This window comes from Tenrec ecaudatus, chromosome 6 (assembly GCF_050624435.1).
Source record: "Tenrec ecaudatus isolate mTenEca1 chromosome 6, mTenEca1.hap1, whole genome shotgun sequence".
Lineage (NCBI taxonomy): Eukaryota > Metazoa > Chordata > Mammalia > Afrosoricida > Tenrecidae > Tenrec > Tenrec ecaudatus.
In genome coordinates this window covers 153,128,197-153,134,518 of record NC_134535.1, presented here as the reverse complement: position 1 = coordinate 153,134,518, position 6,322 = coordinate 153,128,197, and positions in this window count along the sequence as shown.

Below are 6,322 nucleotides of genomic sequence, written 5' to 3'. Positions count from 1 at the left end.
CCAGGCACATCTTAGTCCTCAAAATGCCTTTCTTGCTCTTCAATCCCTTAAAAAGGCCTGGTGCCATAGATTTGGCCCCATTGGGAGCAAATGGTGTGTGCTCAGCTGCTCATGTAAAGGCTTGGCGATCGGCTTCCATGAAAATGACAGCCAAGAAAACCCCACGGAGCTGTTCCTCTCTGGCGCACGTGGGGTGGGCACGAGTCGGAATCCTTTTGATGACAATAAACGTCAGCGACAAACGCTAATGGAACGGTGGTGGTTTGGAGACGTCCCTGTTGCCTGTGGCTTCAGAGGTCAGTATTCGGGCAGCCCTCTCTCATTTTCACGCCCTTCAGTGTGTCTTTCAAACCCCTCTACCCGGCTCTCTTGAAGCCATATTTCTGCTAGCTGCTGGTGTCATGCATGGGGAGGTATTGTAAACATGTGAAATACAGAGAGGCTTCTGGTGGGTGTTGGTTGGGGAATCTCTGGAGACAATTCAGCCTTTTCAGTAGGTGATTTCCTAAGGTGGATCCAGGAGCGCACCCTTTCTTTTAAAGGCCCGAGAGAGGAGAGGAAAATTGTTTCCGGGGACCGATTTGGCAACGAGGACAGACTGGCTCCTCCCTGTGACCTGACGACTCTGCTTGTGGAGAAGTGCATCCAGATACGCAGAAGGTTCTTCATCGCGTTAGAAATTTAAAATCGATCAAGGGCAGGGGGCGTTACATGACACTAAACTCCAAACCACGCCCGCTGCCAGGGGGGCTGATTCCCGCCGGGCGACCCTACAGGGATGGGTCAGGACCGCCTCGGCGGGTTTCTGAGGGTTTGACTCTTTACACGGTGCGAAAGCCTCCATCTTTCTACCGAGAGGTGGCTGGTGGTTGGGAACTGCTGACCTCAAGACTAGCGGGTTAGCGGTCCAACTCATAACGCATGGCGCCATCCGAGCTCCTTAAATGACCATAAAGTTACATGCAACGCCCAGAAATATACTGAAACCTCGCGGTGTCTCATGATAGGGTTGTTTCCACCCCTTCTCACCAATACCATACATACCGTGAAAGTCTGAAAGCTTCCCAGAGATGACTGTCATTTCCACGTCTGGGATGAAGGAGAAGACACTTTGGGCATTTTGACTATGCCATGTCCACCGAGACATGAAATAACACCCTTTCTTTAATGTACAAACATGTAGGATTATTCACCGATAACACGCAGAGGCCTGAAAGAGCATGAAGCATGTGGATTAGGGGGGAGCGAGCAGGGAAAGGAGGCGCCGTCTGCTGGTCTTATGAACCACTCTAAGGCGCACCTGAGATATCCCTGTCTCAGTGCTCCTTGTCCACGGCACTGCAGGTCTCTTGACTTCTACCCTTCATGTTATGTATTCACCAAAGTGAGCATGTAGATTTCAAATGTGGAGGTCTTACAGTGGCATGAGACAGTAAAGAGGTATGGTGAAAGAATGGCTTGCACACAGGTGAGATTAGGCATGTTGACCTGATTGTGATACTCATATGTATCTATTGCACAGGTATCCACGGATAGTTATAATTAATGTGTTGCACATTTAGGCCAGTAGTTTTTAAAAAATCAACTTAGCCCGTGTGATAGAGCTTAGCCTGCTCATACCTCATTTTCCATATAAAGTTCCAATACTACTAATGGAAAAGAGTACATTCAAAAATATAGGTAGAGAATCTGGATCCAAGTAAACGAATAAAGGGGATTTGCCAACACCAGACCTGCTATGAGGGAAAAGAATAAGGGCACTTAAAAAGATCACATTTAAGGTGGGTCTTCAAAATACCACAGAAAACAAAGATCAGAGGGTGAGAGGGGGACTGAAGCCCATGCTCTGTAAAACAGCGGCTTGTGAGAAGGAGAAAGGCTTTCCAGGCGCTGGGTTGCCCAGAGGCTGCCCGGCCGGCTGGACCGCAGCCACCACAGCGAGGAGGGCAGCGCAGGGCCGGCCGGGCAGCGCTTCTTCCCTTGTGCCCAGGGTCACTAGGGTCGGAACGAACAACAAGAAGTTTTTTCCCAGTGTCTTCTCACGTACGTATGCATTTTCCCTGAAAGGGGCGAACAGACACGCAGCCCCCAGCACTTCCTCATCTGGAGAATGACAATGTGTGTGTACACGCTGTCTTCCCAGGACCCCTTCATTCACAGAAAGCAGGGCTTTTGTATTGCTTTGTCTGAAGTGTGTGTGGGGGGGGGTACGGGGGGAGATGAAGCTGTCAGGACCCATTAAGATTGACAGTCTTGGCAGTCCTTATGGGGTGTGCCTGACACCCACAGATGGGCAATACGACCTGTTAGAAAGCATTCAAAGGGGTCCCCAATAATCTTTAAACTGGGAGTTTAGATAGAATTCAGCTCCTAAATTGAGCGCAGGTTTGCGTGTCTAGGGCACCCCCGTGTGTCTCTCTAAGGAACTACCACTTTGAACGATGGTCAGAAGCAAAACAAAACGCGCTGCCTTTGAGCCAATACGGACTTCAGAGCGACCTAGTCACTTCTAAACAATAAATCCATAATCTTTGGTCTTATGTTGAGCATCTATTAGATCGAAAACATCATGGTAGCAGTTCAGAAGGTGGTAAGACAGATCATGTCCTTAAGAAACTACAAGGTTAGTACAGACAGAGAAACTTCCGTGAAGAGGTCAAAAGCAGCAAAGGCCTTTCATTGCTGTGAAAAGAACGTGCTATGAAAAATCAAGGAGGGAGAAATGAATTCGTGCTTGGGTTATCTGGAGGATAACCTGGTAGCATAGTAGGTTACACATTGGGCTGCTAACCACAAGGTTGGTGGTTCAAATCCACCAGTTGCTGTAAAGGAGAGAGATGAGGCTTTCTGCTTTGGGGAAGATTTACAGCCTTGAAAATGAATAGAGTCAGTTCTACTCTGTTCTGTAAGGTAGCTATGAGTCAGAATTAACTCATCAGCAGTGAGGAGGTTTGAGGGGTTATCTGGAAGGTTTCATGTGACATTAGGTCCATTAGTTCATCATTCATTCACTCATGACATGCTTTAAGTCGCAGTAAAACAAAGTCCCTGAGGTGGGAAAGCAATGAGCGCTGTATTACTGGTGTGTTCCCCGGGAGAAAGATGGGGCTTTCTACTCCCATAAAGATTCACGATCTTAGAAACTCACAGGAGCAATTCTACCGTGTCCTATAGCCTAGCTAGGGGTCCACACCCATCGGATGTCTGTGGGTTTGGTTTGATTTGGTTTAATGTGCTCCTCTGCTAACCAAAAGAATGGAGGTTCAAGGCCACCCAGAAGCAAAGCCTGAAGGATCCTCGACACCCGAAGAATCCGCTACTGAAAAACCTGTGCCTTTCTATAGTTCCACCCTGACACCCATGGGTCAGAATCAGTTCCACAGCATCTGGGTGGTTTGCATTATGGGAGCATGGAATTATGCAGTGAGATGATGTGGACAAAGTTTTGAAAGGAAGGGACTTATTCTCTGGGTGATGTACCGGGAGCCAAAGAAGGGTTTTGAGCAGAAAAGGTGAAGTTCATCTATTCTTTCTTTCATTCAGCATGCTCATTCAAGAAATGCTAGTGGGTCTCTGTGCTAAGACACAGGCACTGAGTACACTCAATAACATAAAATAGATCTCACTGCCCTCAGGTCAATTCTGACTCATGGTGACCCTACAGGACCCAGTAGAACCGGTTCTGTGGGTTTCCAAGAGTCCATCTTTACAGAACAAAGCCTCCTATTTCTCCCGAGGAATCGCTGCTGGTTTAAAAACTGCTGACCTTGAGGTTAGCAACCCAACCTGTAATCCCTGCCCCCACCAGGGGTCCTACACACATAGCCCTGCCCTGGCGCAGAGTCTGGAGCAGAGCCCGGATATAAATGATAAATAAATAGACATGCAAGAGCCTACGTGATTGAAAATTAGGATAAGGCCGGTGAGAACATGAACAGGCTCCCATAAGGGCATAACGCGTGGCTGAGGACTTTGTGGAGATTGGGGGGTCAGAGGAAGGACATGCGACAGAGCCCTGAAGGACATCTATTGAAAATGGCCCGCTGGAGAGGGAGAAATGAACGTCTCATGCTCCATGGCCAGCCCCTTAGAAAGAAAGGTCTTTGTTTGGGGTTTTTTAGCTCTTTATTGTGAATGAAGTGAAGGTTTACAGAACCCATCGGGTCACTTATTCCACTTCCTCCCTGCTTCCTGTGCCCATTCCTCCTGTCCTCCCCCTTCTGGACATTGTCCTTGGGTAATGTGGCCCTTTCGATGTTAAAGGCTTCATTATTCTAACACAGGGTAAGGTCAGTGCCGGACCCCAAGGGCCACTACAGCCTGGACTGGACGGGAATCCTTTGCTAAGCTCAAGGCTAGTGTGAAGAGAGCAGGAATAGGGAGAGAGTAGCAGGAGGTGGCACAGAGGGGACAGACACTAATGCATGCTGGCCTTAGAGGTCGTGGCAACGAGCAAAGCTTCTAAGTGCCACGAGGAGCAGGCAAGCAGCTCGCTTCCGTCTGTAATGTATGAGCGTCACTCTGGTTTCAGCTACGCGCAGCTCTGGGACACCAGTTATGAGACGCCTGCAGTTGCCTGGTGAGGGCCAGTGGTGACTGGGACTAGGCAGCTGTCCAGGGGGACAAACAAAGGAAAGTGTCACAATATGGATTTGCAGGGGACAAGCCAGGAGCAGGGAGGCCAAACCAGGAAGCTGCGGCCATCGGCTCAGTGAGGCGTGGGAGCGTGGCCGGAGAGAGCAGGACAAGAATGTCATATGAGGAAACGAAGCTCCTGGAGGTGCCAAGGGAAGCGAAGGTCACCAAGGCCCTTGGGAGAGTGGACGTGCTGAGCCTGGGTCCTTGTCATCAAGGTGGGGCCACGCGCCATCCGGTGAGGGCAGAGGGCCATTTCACCCCCCCGCCGGAGGCACGCTATCCAGGGGGAAAGACCCAGAGAGAAGTGGGGACACGGGAAACCCAGGGGTTTCCATCAGAGGCAACCACATTTACCCCCTCTTCAGAAAAAGAAGTCACCCGGTGCACCGCTGGCAGTGAGAAACGTTTATGCGTAGTGCACGATCCAGGATAAAGTATCCATATCTGCTTTTGCCACACATCACCCCACCACCCCCCTCTTCCCTCTCACCCCCGTCATTCCAGTGCCCCCCAGAGAGTGGTGTCACCCACTTTGGGAAACACTGGTTTAGCTAGATTGTGACTCTTGAACCCTAACAATGTGAACTTGGCTCTGGGAATAAAAGAGAATATACCACTATGGGGCTGAGGTGGGGGGACTACTGTACCACTATGGGGTACAGTGGAAAGACGGTGAAGGCATCCATGTGTGCGCGTGTGCCCGCGTGTGCGCGCACACTCATGCGCCTGCACTAGGCAAATGAAAGGCAACGTAAAGGTATTCAGAACCCAAGGGGGTCTGGGTAAAAGAAAAAACATTAAAAAGCCCATTGCCATCAAGTTGATTCTAACTCATCTTGACCCATTGGGCCCCATCAGGTTTCCATGGTTGCAATCTTGACAGGAGCAGATGGGCACAACCCTCTCTCGCTCAGAGCACCACCGGGCTTTTTCTAAGCAGCCAAGCGCTTGAGGGTGCCGTCAGGGTTCCTTAGGGAAGACACCCGCAAATGCAAATGCAAGTTACCAAAGAGAATGTCCACCTATTTGGAAATGATTTGAAATTGTGTTATAATAACAGCTGGCCATTAGCAGAGAACTTGACCCCCTGTGACTTTTGGTTGTTTGGTTATTGGGGGAGGGAGTCGGAAAGACTGAGAGGTGAGAGGGCGGAATGCTAGAACCAGAGAATCAGCCTGAAGCCCAGTGGTTTCCATTGTCAGGAAGCCCCTCCACCTTTCCCAGTGAACCTCTGAGCATGACAAGCCTTTTAGAGGGCCTGAAATCAATAATAAGAAGAAGAAATTTTAAAACGGCTCCATAAGAAGCTGAAAATCTGCCATTCGCTTTTCTTTCTCAGCACCCTGAGGAGTTTTAAATCTTCCTTCATTCCAACATCAAGCCTGAGACGCCAGGCTCCCTAGAACTGCCTTTTATTCTGCAGTGCTGCTGCCCCGTACTGCTGAGCATCCGTGGGTCTTGAAAGGAAGTGTGAAAAGGTAGCAAAGACACATCTGTACAGCACAGACGCGTGGCACAAAGAAGGGAACATAAATCAAAGCCAGAGAGAAGCCTGCTAGCAACCTGGAAATCAAATTGTGTCAGGGAGAAGGCCTGTGTGGAAAAATAGATTAGAAGGCCACTGAACAAGAGAGAAGAAAGACAGGCAGGCCCTACAAAAAATTAATGAGAGGCAGCAGAGGCC